The 12536-nt window shown below is 47.8% G+C and overlaps 1 protein-coding gene across 1 annotated transcript in view; it reads right to left on the bottom strand.

Annotated features, from left to right (window-relative positions):
• SPSB4 (splA/ryanodine receptor domain and SOCS box containing 4) overlaps window positions 1–9898 on the bottom strand; it is a 175214-nt gene extending 165316 nt beyond the window's left edge. Inside the window, exon 1 of the mRNA XM_088472099.1 lies at window positions 9368–9898. The gene's annotated coding sequence lies outside the window, so the exon portion shown is untranslated. The remainder of the gene's footprint in view (window positions 1–9367) is intronic.
• Between the last annotated feature and the right edge of the window lie 2638 nt (window positions 9899–12536).

Below are 12536 nucleotides of genomic sequence, written 5' to 3'. Positions count from 1 at the left end.
GTGTCAAACGCGTAATACCTCACAAAGGTATGGACAAAGGACCACGTGGCCGCCTTGCAGATCTGGACTGCAGAGGCACCACGTCGAGCTGCCCACGAAGGACCCACAGACCTAGTGGAATGAGCCCTCACAGAAGATGGAACCGGCAGGCCTTCATGAAGATAAGCTTTTGAAATTGCCATACGGATCCAGCCTGCCAAAGTTTGCTTTGAAGCAGGCCAACCCTTTTTACGGAAGCCATAGAGGGCAAACAAGGCGTCCGACTTCCTAAACGAAGAAGTGCGGTCAACATAAATCCTAAAGGCCCGCACAACGTCCAAAGTGGCCTCACCTACTGAAAGATCAGGTGAGTTAAAAGCCGGCACAACGATTTCCTCGTTGATATGAAACCAGGAAACAACTTTGGGAAGAAAATCAGGACGAGTGCGCAGCACCGCCCTGTTCCCATGAAAAATCAAGAAAGGGGGTCTACAAAAGAGAGCCCCTAAATCAGAAACACGTCTGGCCGAAGCGATGGCCAGAAGGAAAACTGTTTTGGCTGTCAGCCATTTAAGATCCACTGAGCCCAGTGGTTCAAACGGCGGTCCCTGGAGAGCCCTCAGGACCACAGCCAAATCCCAAGGCGCCACCGATGGAACAAATGGCGGCTGGATTCGAAGAACACCTTGCATAAAGGTGCGCACATCAGGGATTGTAGCAATCCTACGATGGAACCAGACAGACAGGGCAGAAACCTGCACCTTCAAAGAAGCAAGGCGAAGCCCATGGTCTAGTCCCGCCTGTAGGAAGGCTAGCACTCTAGACAGACGGAACTCCTGAGGTGCATAACCTCTCGGTCGACACCATTGGAAGAACGTATGCCACACACGATGGTATATTCTTGCAGAAGACGGTTTCCGAGCTCTCAGCATAGTGCGTACTACAGAGCTGGAAAACCCCCTGGACCTTAACATGGCCGTCTCAACAGCCACGCCGTCAAAGACAGTCGAGTCAGGCCCGGGTGAAGACAAGGACCCTGTGACAGTAGGTCCGGTCGAAGCGGCAACCGCAGAGGAATGTCCACGGACAGACCCTGAAGGTCTGAGAACCAGTGCCGTCTGGGCTATGCGGGAGCTATCAACAGGAGTGTCCCTCCTTCCTCTTTGAATTTCCGGATTACCCGTGGAAGAAGGGAAAACGGAGGAAAGAGATAAGCAAACCGGAATGTCAACTGGACGGACAGAGCATCCACCAGAGACGCCTTTTCGTCTCTTGTGCGAGACCCGTACACCGGCAACTTGTTGTTGTGCTGTGACGCCATGAGGTCGATCTCTGGAAGACCCCACCTGTCCACCAGAAGTTGAAAGACGTCCTGGTGCAGAGACCATTCCTCCGGATGAACGTCCTGGCGACTGAGATAGTCGGCCTCCCAGTTGAGGACTCCCGGGATGAATACCGCTGATATGGCCGTGAGATTGCGCTCTGCCCAGATCAGGATGCGGGACACCTCTACGAGTGCCGCCCGACTTCGGGTTTCTCCTTGCCAATTTATGTAGGCCACAGCGGTGGCGTTGTCCAACTGGACCTGCATGGGATGACCCTGGAGAACCCGATGGGCCTGCTGGAGAGCATTGAAAATGGCGCGGAGTTTCAAGATGTTTACCGGAAGCTCCCTTTCCGCCTGAGTCCATCTGCCCTGGAACAAGTGTGGACCCGTGACCACTCCCCAGCCCCGAAGACTGGCGTCCATTGTCAATAGGACCCAGTTCGCCACCCAAAACGGACGACCCTTGTTGAGATTGGTCATCTGCAACCACCAGGCAAGGGACAGGCGAACCTCCGGAGTGAGCACCATCGTCTGGGATTTGAGACTCTGAGGCAGTCCATTCCATTTGGACAGGATCAATTGCTGCAGAGGTCTGGAGTGAAACTGGGCATGTTCCACCATGTCGAATACGGACACCATGGAGCCCAGTAACCTCATTGCCGAGTGAAGAGACACCCGGCGACTGTGCAGACAACTGTGCAACCTCAACTGCAAGGCAGAGATCTTTTCACCAGTCACAAAGATCCGCTGCTGACTGGAGTCCAACAAGGCTCCGAGGTGCAGAATCCTCTGAGACGGGATCAGGGTGGACTTTTGCCAGTTTATCAACCAGCCGTGCCGTTGCAGTACTGCAATCGTCAGATCCAAATGGCCCAGAAGGAGCTCCGGAGATTCTGCTACCAACAGTAGGTCGTCTAGGTACGGCAACATGCGGACTCCCTGCAGCCGCAGGGAAGCCGCCATGACCGCCATAACCTTGGTGAACACACGTGGTGCTGTCGCCAGGCCAAAAGGTAACGCCCGGAACTGGAAGTGATCGTTGGGGATTGCAAACCTGAGGAACTGTTGATGGCGCGACAGGTAGGCATCCTGTATGTCCAACGACACCATGTAATCCCCAGGTTCCAGCGCCAGAATGATGGACCGTAGGGTCTCCATCCGAAACCTCAGCACCCGCAAGGACTTGTTGAGTGCTTTGAGGTTGAGGATCGGACGGTACGACCCATTGGGTTTCTGCACCAAAAACAGATTGGAATAGAAACCCAGGCCCCTCTGGGAGAAAGGAACAGGCACTATAACTCCAGCCCGGAGCATAGTGTGCAAAACCTTCCGCAGTTCCAATGCTTTGTTCCGGTCTGATGGAAGACCCGTGGTGAAGAATCGGGACGGGGGCCTGTGCCGGAAGGAGAGGGCATACCCGTGAGAAACCACCTCGTGAACCCAACTGTCTGTCGTGGTGACCGACCAACACTGGGCGAACCATAGCAGGCGGCCTCCCACTTTGGGATCCCCCAAAGGGAGGCCCGGACCGTCAGGCAGCAGGTTTGTCATCTGACTTAGGGACCGGACGTCTGGTACTCCAGGCCTGCTTCCGGGGCTTGGCCGATTTCTTGGGGCCAGCCTGTCGGGGAAAGGACTGAGCCTTCGGTCTGCCCTGGGCCCTGTAAGGCCGAGGTACCTGAACTGGAAGGAACTGCAGCAGACGGAAGACATGCCGATTTGGCTGCCGCCAGCGTGGCTACAATTTTATCCATATCCGGACCAAATAGGACTTCTCCGTTAAAAGGCAATGCCTCCAAGCCCTTTTTGGAATCAGCGTCTGCCTTCCAAAATCGCAACCATAAGGTGCGACGAGCCGCCACCGCTGCCGAAGAAAACCGAGAAGTCAGGGTACTGATATCCAAAGCCGCTTCATTAATGTAAGTGGCCGAATCCCGGAGATTGCCCATCAACTCGGTCTGTTCAGCCGAACAGTCGGAATCGAAAGACGCCTCTAAACTATCTGCCCAGTGCTCCATAGCTCTGGCTACCCAACAAATGGCCATAGCCGGCCTGGCTGCCCCCCCCCCCGCGAGGGAATAAACGGACTTTAGGCAGATTTCCACCTTACGGTCCGTAAGGAGGACATGGAGGGCATGGGCAACGTGGCACTTCGGACCAGGTGTGTCACATGGGAATCCACCTGTGGCGGGGATTCCCACTTAGCAAAATAATTGTCCGCAAACGGATAAGCCACTGCTAAACGTCTTTGAGGCTGATACCGTTTGCCTGGATGTTTCCACGCCTCCTCTAAGTGGTCTACTAATTGACCCGAAAGAGGAAACACTGTGGCGTCACCCTTAACATCCATGAAAAAGGCATATTTGGATTTTGATACCGGAGGCTCATTATCCTCAATAACTAAAGCTGTGCGGACTGCACGAGTAAGGCCAGGAATATAAACCTTAGACTTAGCGTCCGACTCTTTAGTACTGGGAGGTTCTTGGTCAGAAAGATCCAGAATCTCCCCATCATCGTACGTCCCGTCGTCATCCTCATAAGGAGCAGACAGAGACGCAACCGGCCTCAACACAGACTCCCCTTGTAACACGTCCGACAAATGCTGTACAGAGCTTGTCAGTGAATTAACCCACGCAGGCTCCTGAGAGACCTGAGGAGGGGAAATAGGGAGACTGTGGGGTACCATCAATTGTCTCGGGAAAACCTGCATGGGTGACGACACCACTGACTGCTGGGACAATCCCATCTGTGGGAAGGTAGGCTGCGGAGCTAACTGGCCCACGAGGGTTGTAAGCGCTTTGGCGAAACAAGCCCAGGGCGGCTCCTGTACCGGAGCCGTGACAGTAATTGGCCGTGATAATAAATAACACTGCCGACATAGCCCCTCCACGTTACCCTCCCCCTCCGCTATTGGTACCTTACACGTAGTACCCAAAAGCTGGAGAGGAAAGTCACTCTCAGACATGATGGTAAGTATGTGACCCCTCTCACTGATACTTGTTAGTATAGTGGGAGAACCACCCTGCAAGCACCGCACCGCAAGGGCTTTAGCAGAAGAAAAACAGGGACAGTGAAAAAGCTGACAGTAGAAAGTGAAAGTACAGGCAGCAGACGCTAGCAGAAGTCACATACAATGCTAAGAAATCAATTCCTGCACTATCAGCGCTGATTCTCAACTACGTAGACACAGAGCCTGGTAGGACACAGCGCTGCATACACAGACCTGAACCAACGGAGGAGAGGTATGCCGGGGGACCCAGACCGCGATGCCACCGATCTTCAGCGTCCAGCAGCGCTCACCATGCTTCCAGCAAAAGATGGCCACCGAGGAGCAGAGAGGAGGCCGGCCTGGGGGAGGAGCGCTGTCACAGGGCCAGTCAGCAGAGCGGAGAGGACTATGTGCAGCGGGGGAGGCACCGGCTGTGTTACAGGGAAGGCGCGCTCCCCTGGCATGCAATTAACCCCTGGGACGCCGCAGTGCTACCGTTCAGCCAAGGTCCGCTTTCCCAGGGGGGTAGTGGAAGCGCAGGTTAGGTACCTGGCTCCACGCTGCAGCCAGTCCCCAGGGAGCCCCCTGCCTGGGGATTCTGGACCATGTGCTCAGCAGGGACCCACCGCGGGACCCCGCTGCTTACCTGCTGCCCCCTTGAATCCGGCCATGGTCCCAACATCTGGGATCATCGCTAGCTGTGACCCCAGATGCCTACCAGCATCCCCGGATCAGTACCGGTGTTCTGGTACCGGCGGGGGTTTAGGGAAGACAGCATGGACGTCAGTACTGACTGTCCATGCTGTACATCCAGATGAGCAGCCACAGCTGCTTGTAGAAAACTTCAGGGGCTAATTATAGCCCCCTCTAACAGGTGCATCCGACTCCGGCCGGGCACCAAATGAAACTGAGATGCCTTGGCTCGGGGGCGGGGTATAGGAAGGGGACACTAGTGCATCCTGGGAGGCTGAAAACTTAACTCTATGGTGCCCGATGCCTGACGTCATCACCTATACCCCAAGGTATCCTGTGGATACCCTATGGACCCTGAAGTAGAAATAACGTACAATGTTTCGGTTTGCGTTTACATACTTTATATCTGTGTTATATCTGTGACCAACGTTATTCAGAGATATATCGTGTCACAGCAGATGCGATATATCTTGCAGAAATATTGTGCGCATCTGCTGGTGTGTGCAGGCAACCGACCAACCGAGCCGTTATGCTGACCACAGTAACAGCTGACAATGACATCACAACTAGGCGGGCATATTGAAATGCCCACCCAGCGGCCAGTTGGAAGTGTGTTTGCTTACCAAATTGATTGATCAGTGGCAGGACGGCCGGACACTGGGTCAGCCAGGTGTGTACCCCACATTAGAGAACAGAATTAAACTCTCTTTTACATAGTAATTATTCACTTGTGTTTGTAAATACAAAGACACGTTTAAATCATTGCGTTACAATTGACTGCTGAAAAGGATGTCTTGACAATGGGAGTGACTGCATTGCAAAACACAATGGGTAAAAGATTTATGTTACATTTTTTTTTTTTATAAATCATTCACTCCATGTAACCTTTTCTGCACAGCAGATATGTTGTGATCGAGTTGGGTAAGGGATGCCGGCGTTCGAGATCCCAGCGGTCAGAATCCCGACGCCGGCATCCTGACTGGGTTACTATCCCGACGGCTGATAGGTAAGTAACCTAACCCCTAACCCTATACCTCCCTGGTGCCTAAACCTACCCTCCCCCCTAGTGCCTAAATCTAACCCTCCCTCCCCGGTGCCTAAACCTAGCCATCCGCCCTTAGTGTCTAACCCTCCCCCTAGTGCCTAACCCTAACCCACTACTGACCTTCGGGATGCCGACGCCGGGATTGCGATAAGTTTCGGGATTCCGGCGCTGGCATTCTGCCCACCGGACTCCCCGATGTCGAGATATTAAACGTATCCCTTGTGATCTTTATCATCTGTCTTTGCTAAAGAACCTATCTATTCACACTGTTTGTATATAGGGTATGGGAAAGGTGCTATCAAAATAATAAATACAAATCTTTGTGATACGTTTAACCTTTTTAAATGGATCCCATTCACTTGGCTTCAATGCAAGATGATTTCATTTATTACTGAATATACAATTACATTAACCCATCGCATCTCATCTATAAGATAATTAATTCTATCAATGCACTAAGTACCGATGCTGACACTGCATGACCAGGAGGCACTGATTCCCAGCGAGTGGATTGGATGCATTCCCATGAACACTGGATACGCCCATAATATGACCACCTCCATTTATGTCAATGTGACAGGTTATCTTTAAAAGTATTTTAAAATGTATTTAAAACCAAATCAATGTATATATATTTTTTTTAGGCAGTAACGCTACCATGTCTACTGAAGGGATGCAGGATTATATTATGACTTCTTATTATAAGTCTGGATAGAGCAGACAAATTATGTTCTGCATAATAGCATAGGTACATGTGTTTTTTTGCTGACCACCTGCAAATGTTATCTTATACTGCAACCAGCTAAGGCCTCCAATGCGTGCAGCACCAATGCAGAACAATTACAAGTATGCCATGCTTTCATAAGACAGTGTGTACAGATGGAGTAAGTAGCCTTCAGTTCACATGCTGCAGTACTCTAGGGTCACATATTGTTACAGCTGCACCTCATTCATTTTAATGGAAAGGGGGGAGGTGACAATCTCTCTAATTGTTGCTACTTGATGAGACAATTTTTTCACTAGAGGCTGCTCCATATGTAATTCTGTAGACAAAGACAGACAGATGCTTTGCACCACAACTTGTTCAATAACAGACATTACTGGCACAGAAACCTAAATAGGGTCATCCTTTGTAACAAATATTCCCATACAGTTCCTATTGTGTTTAGAACTTTTCAGCCATGCCCAATACTACTGGAAAACCTGCAACACATTGTATCCGCCCTGGCAAGCACAAGCAACATTATCAATTCTGCCAAGTCTGAGTGAATTGACAATTTAGAAGAGGGTTCGCTTTGTCAACAAGAACACAGTACTGCATTATACTGCAAGGAAATAGTGCTGCATGTGTTCTCCAGAACAGGATCACTGGAATACATGCTACCATGGGTTCAATCATACTATGCACAATGCATTTCACTCTATCTGATTAATTCAGCTAACTGTCCAGCGTCAGAGCTCATTACAATGATGTGCAGTACAGCCCAGCAGAGGGGTCCGTCATGTTTTTGTCAGTGTCATAATAACTTTATACAAAAGAAACAATTTGAGCATTCAGATGTGCAAATCATTCTATAGGTTACACATTTCCAAAGGCAATATAGACTACAAGAAAATAACGTATTACTTCCAAGCAAATAATTGGTAAACAAAGTGAAGCAGTATTGCCAACATGTCATTGCAATAGAGTGGGTTTAAAGAATAAAAAACCTGACAAATATTCCATGCTCATAAACAACCGTCTCACTACATTTGCCAAACACAAATATTAAAACTGGATGGATGTAGTTGTATGGTGGTATGCAATACTATTTGTGCTACAGTGTTTCTGTAAATCAAATGCTATAAATAACCAAATTCTTATGTATATACTGCATAAGTGCTGCAGAATATACTGATTCTGTATAAACATATAAATGATAATAATAATAATTCATAGGCTGTTAATGGACAAACCAAATCCAAGATTCATTAGAGGTTTCAAATAGCCAACCACAGTTACTGCTTCTGCATAAGGTAATAATGAGATATTATTGTAAGGCCTCTTGGACTCATTTTACGCAATGTAGGTTGATTCTTATAAAAATCTAGGGTTCCGGTTCTTATAAAAATTCAACAGAAATAATTTCATATTCACCCAAATGCTAAAACATGATTCCCTAGTGCTGTATAAATACTAGACAGACACCACACAGGCACTTTATATATTGGGAAGTGAGGTGATGTTGGTGCTTCAAACATCAGGCTGTTAGCATTGTCCAATGTAAGATGTCACCATAATCCACAATGACAGCCCCCCTGGCCTGGGACCCCAGGTCATCAAGTCTAACTAAAGTACATCTGCTGCTGCCAAACTCAAATACTGACAACTGGATTTCACAAGCCAGCATTAAAAATCCACAATATGCTGTCACAAAGGTCCAATTTACTACAATACCCCACTAAGTAGCAGTAATAATGGATAATTGCACAACCCGTTTGAATAGGCAGCAAGCAGTCGTCACCATGTATTGCTCCTGGCAGAATACTGACTCTGCTTGAAAGAACTGTTAATGTGCTGCCTACTGTGTGCCCTCACTTCCATTTGGGAACAATGTATCCTTCAATTGCAGGCATTAGCATTTCTGGATGCAGCCAGAGTCATAAACTCTGTAAACTCCCCAAATATCCCCAGTTGAGCAGCCTGTTAAGATAACATGATCAAGGCACAACTTGGTAGGACTTTACAGCCTCATTGCACAAAGTAATATTCAGCCATCCTGGGACAGCATCCATACACTGTAGGCAAGAATAGAGTGCAATAATAACGCATAGAAAATGTATTATGCCGGCTAAGTAATGTCCTTATAGGATGCAGAATTGCTGATGGTATACATAAATCAGGGTAACAGTTTATTATAATACAGCTGCTCAGACACACAATGCCTCATTCATGTGTCACTTTCTAGTAGTGTATTGGAAGAGATGAGCTGGTTGGCATACGTTGTATGGATGCCTGAGCTCATGTACATTACTGTAATGCATACTTTGCTATGAATCGCATGCCATAAAATGATGCTCACTGACCCCTGAAGATCACTATTGAAGAGACAAAGATCTGGCAGTTTTGCATAAACAAACGCAGCTGAAGAAGGAACCAGTGTGAGCGGAGACATGAGTCGCTGGGAGACTTGTTATACCACAATATAGCCTCACAATAGGGGCGTTTTCATGTAGTTAGCTAAATCATCTAAGAGAAGATAAAGGTGGAGCTGTTTTGTGTAAGCCTCAGAGCATGTAGTCCATCCGATATCTACTAATCTATAGCGTCTCATTACAAACACAAAGCACTTACCTTACAGTGAGTGATATATCCAGGAAATGTCATTTAAAGCCCTAAATACGATATAAACCATAGAGAGTAATAAAAAAAAATGAAATGATCCCAGGAAAACGTCGGAATCCCCCCACGCGTCTCCGTTTCCAAATGTGCAGATGCGTTTTTGTAAGCGCAGGCGGTTGTGCCTGCTTCCAGCCACGGTATCCCCGGTAAAGTTAGTGCTGAAACGATCCTCTCAGTATTGGGTGCAGGGACACAAGGGCACCCCTTTCGGATGCACACAAGTAGTAGTTGAAGGCACAGATAGCTGCTTGCACCAGATATAGTGTTATTATTACCAGCATGTCACAGAATAGGGCTTAATAGACATCCAAAAAATAAAATAGAATTTTTTTCCTCAGCTCCGTGTTTTTTTTTCTCCTGCAATAGATTTTGTTTTCTTTCCTTTGGTGAAGCCCTAAGGGGGCAGTTTTGCTTTGTGTTTAAAGATTACCTTTGTCACCCCCACCGCCTGCATAGGAGAGAGACAGCCCAGATGGGAAGAGCCTGCTGCTGCTGCTGCTGCTGCTGAAGCAGTGCTGCCCCATCCTGAAAGCTGATCCTTGCTGATCTCATCAGTTAGAACTAAGTAATCCAATGGCCGGGGAATTAGGAGCAGATGGAGACGCCCATTCTCTCTGCCTCCTCTCCCAGGCATCGCAGGCTCGCAGCCCTTGTGCACACACACAATGACATGAGCCCACCAGCTGGCTGAAAGTGGAAGTAGTTCTTTCCTCAATGGTTTTGCTTAACAAAAATGTATGGGATCCTATGGATTTATATAGGTTCCAGTGGCGTGCAGATATTATTATACGCACACAAAAAAGAACAAAAAGAAAACCTGTTCGGTATTATGCAGTCTTGTCACTTTCTTATCCCATAATATTTACAAGTTTCAGCAAATATGTATCAATCTGTGGAGCATATTTATCAATACTATTTTGCGGGAAATCCCCTGCAAACTGCCAATTTCAGGGGATACGCAAGGAAAAAAAATACTCCCCAGTATGTAAGAAGATATCTGCTGTGGTCACTCTGTTTTATTTTACAAAATCAGCCCCCATAGGTTACAATGGGAGCTGCTAAAATATGAAATGTACCAATCACCGGAAAGCATGATAGTTTACACCTTCTTTAGGTGGGATTATCCATTGTACCTAAGGGCTGTATTATGCAACATTTTTTGGGACAGGGATCTCTGAAGCATCCCTTCCTGGTGATGTCCGCTTGCACATCCTGGCAATTGTCTTTTAATCATACTTCCCCATTCTCCTGGAACTTGCGGGAGACTCCCAAATCTTAGGTGGCTCTTCTGGACCCCTGGAAAAGTAGGCAATTCTCTCAGAGGCCGCCCGCTGTTGCCCACTTCCTGAGTAATGTGGGCAGTCTGGATGACTTGGTGATGCAATTTACGCAGTTCGAGTTGCATCATCATGTTTGATTTATGTAAAAAAAAAAAAAGAGGGAAAAAAAATAGACAATAAATTAAACAAAATTCTAAATAAACAAAAAAAAATTAAGCAGGTTAAAGTGCTTTAATTAACTGCAATTGTCCATAATAAATAAGCTTTGCATGTGAAGGCTTCCTACTATGATAGTCTTCACCAAGACGAGAACTTTGATAAATAGGCAGAAGCACTATATATGACACTCCAGAAATACAGATTATCCCTAAGTAAACCATATAATTTTATTAATTAAATACATATTTTATTCTTACACAACATATTGCAATAGATATATCAATCGGTAGCAATATCTACTGTATGTTGGGCATATATTCCTATTTTCCTGTATCATTAGGGAGACTTCTTGGACTCCTGGAGGAACAGAGCATCCTACCGCCTTGCACCCATTTATCTAGTGGTTGCCAAACTGGGTGCCTTCAGGGCACTTGCAGGGGTACCTCGGGTTGGTGGTCCAGTACCAAATAAAATTCTTTTTAGTCACTGTGATAGGCAAAACCAGTGCTAATGGCTGCCAATCAAAAAACATATGGACAAAATGAAGTGCAGCCCTGCACACCACCACATAATGGCACCTAAGGGTGATATATAAGCACAATTTACTTAATTTAACTTTTGCTAACTTTCTCAATAAAAAACTTTTTGCAAGTATAATACTGAACATTTTTGGTGGCAAATAAACATGGTCGCTTTTCATTCTCTGCGCCAAGCCTCCAAAGGCCTTGGCACCATTAGCAGTGGCGGAACTAGCTGCGGTGCAGCCGATGCCTTGCACTGGGACCCGCTGTGTTGCAGGGATCCATAGCCATTGCACCCGCTGCCAGTGTCCACCGGGTGCCACAGAATCGGAGCCGATGCCGGAAGTACGGGTCCTGGACTCGGCCAGAGGCTCGAGTCCCTGCTGGAGGAGGAGATGGGGCCGCTCTCCTCCCCTCTTATCTATAGAGCGATGAAGTGATCGGATTATCAAAGTGATGATCCGAGGCCAGCTGCATCCAATCCGAGCAGTGCTGGCTGCACTGAGACGTACGTGGGAGGGGGAGGGGCCGGGTGACGGGTCATGTGACGTGACGTCAGCAGCCACTCTCCTTGAGAAGGAGAGAATAACTGGAGCCTTATTACCCGCATACTGAGTGAGTGGCTGCTTCGGGCGAGGTGTGTGCTCAGGGCATGCATGCTGTTGTTGTGGCTGGAGCGTGGGAGTTGCAGTGCGGCGCTGGGTGCATACAAAGGTTAGTGTGTGTGGCCAGGGGGTACAGAGGTGGAGCAACCTGTGCTGTGTGCATCCCTTGCCGGCTGCACAGAGCCACCATATGTCATCCTACCTTGTCTCTGCAGGGATCATGCAGGCGACGGGGGCACAGTGCTAGTGGGGGAGAGAAGGATATATGTAGATTCAGATGTTGGGGTGCAGAGTGCCAGGAATGGGGGGGGTCCAAAGCATATTCTTGCACCTGGGCCCACTACTCTCTAGTTCCGCTGCTGACCATTAGCATATGTGCTTATCTGACTTATTTTCTATAAAGCTGTTAACCTGCTTATAAAGAGATGTCAGCTTAGCTGACATGGTTGGACATTATTATTCATGCATTGTCACTAAACATTTACCAGTTGCCTCAAAGAAAAGAGTTGCAGAAAATAAACACAGCATAACACAAATAATGTTATTACTACTAGGT

The sequence above is a fragment of the Taudactylus pleione genome, unplaced genomic scaffold (assembly GCF_031769625.1).
Source record: "Taudactylus pleione unplaced genomic scaffold, aTauple2 ptg000120l, whole genome shotgun sequence".
In the NCBI taxonomy this organism is placed as follows: Eukaryota; Metazoa; Chordata; class Amphibia; order Anura; family Myobatrachidae; genus Taudactylus; species Taudactylus pleione.
Note: the sequence above shows the minus strand (reverse complement) of the source record. Positions and strands in the feature narration are given on the sequence as shown.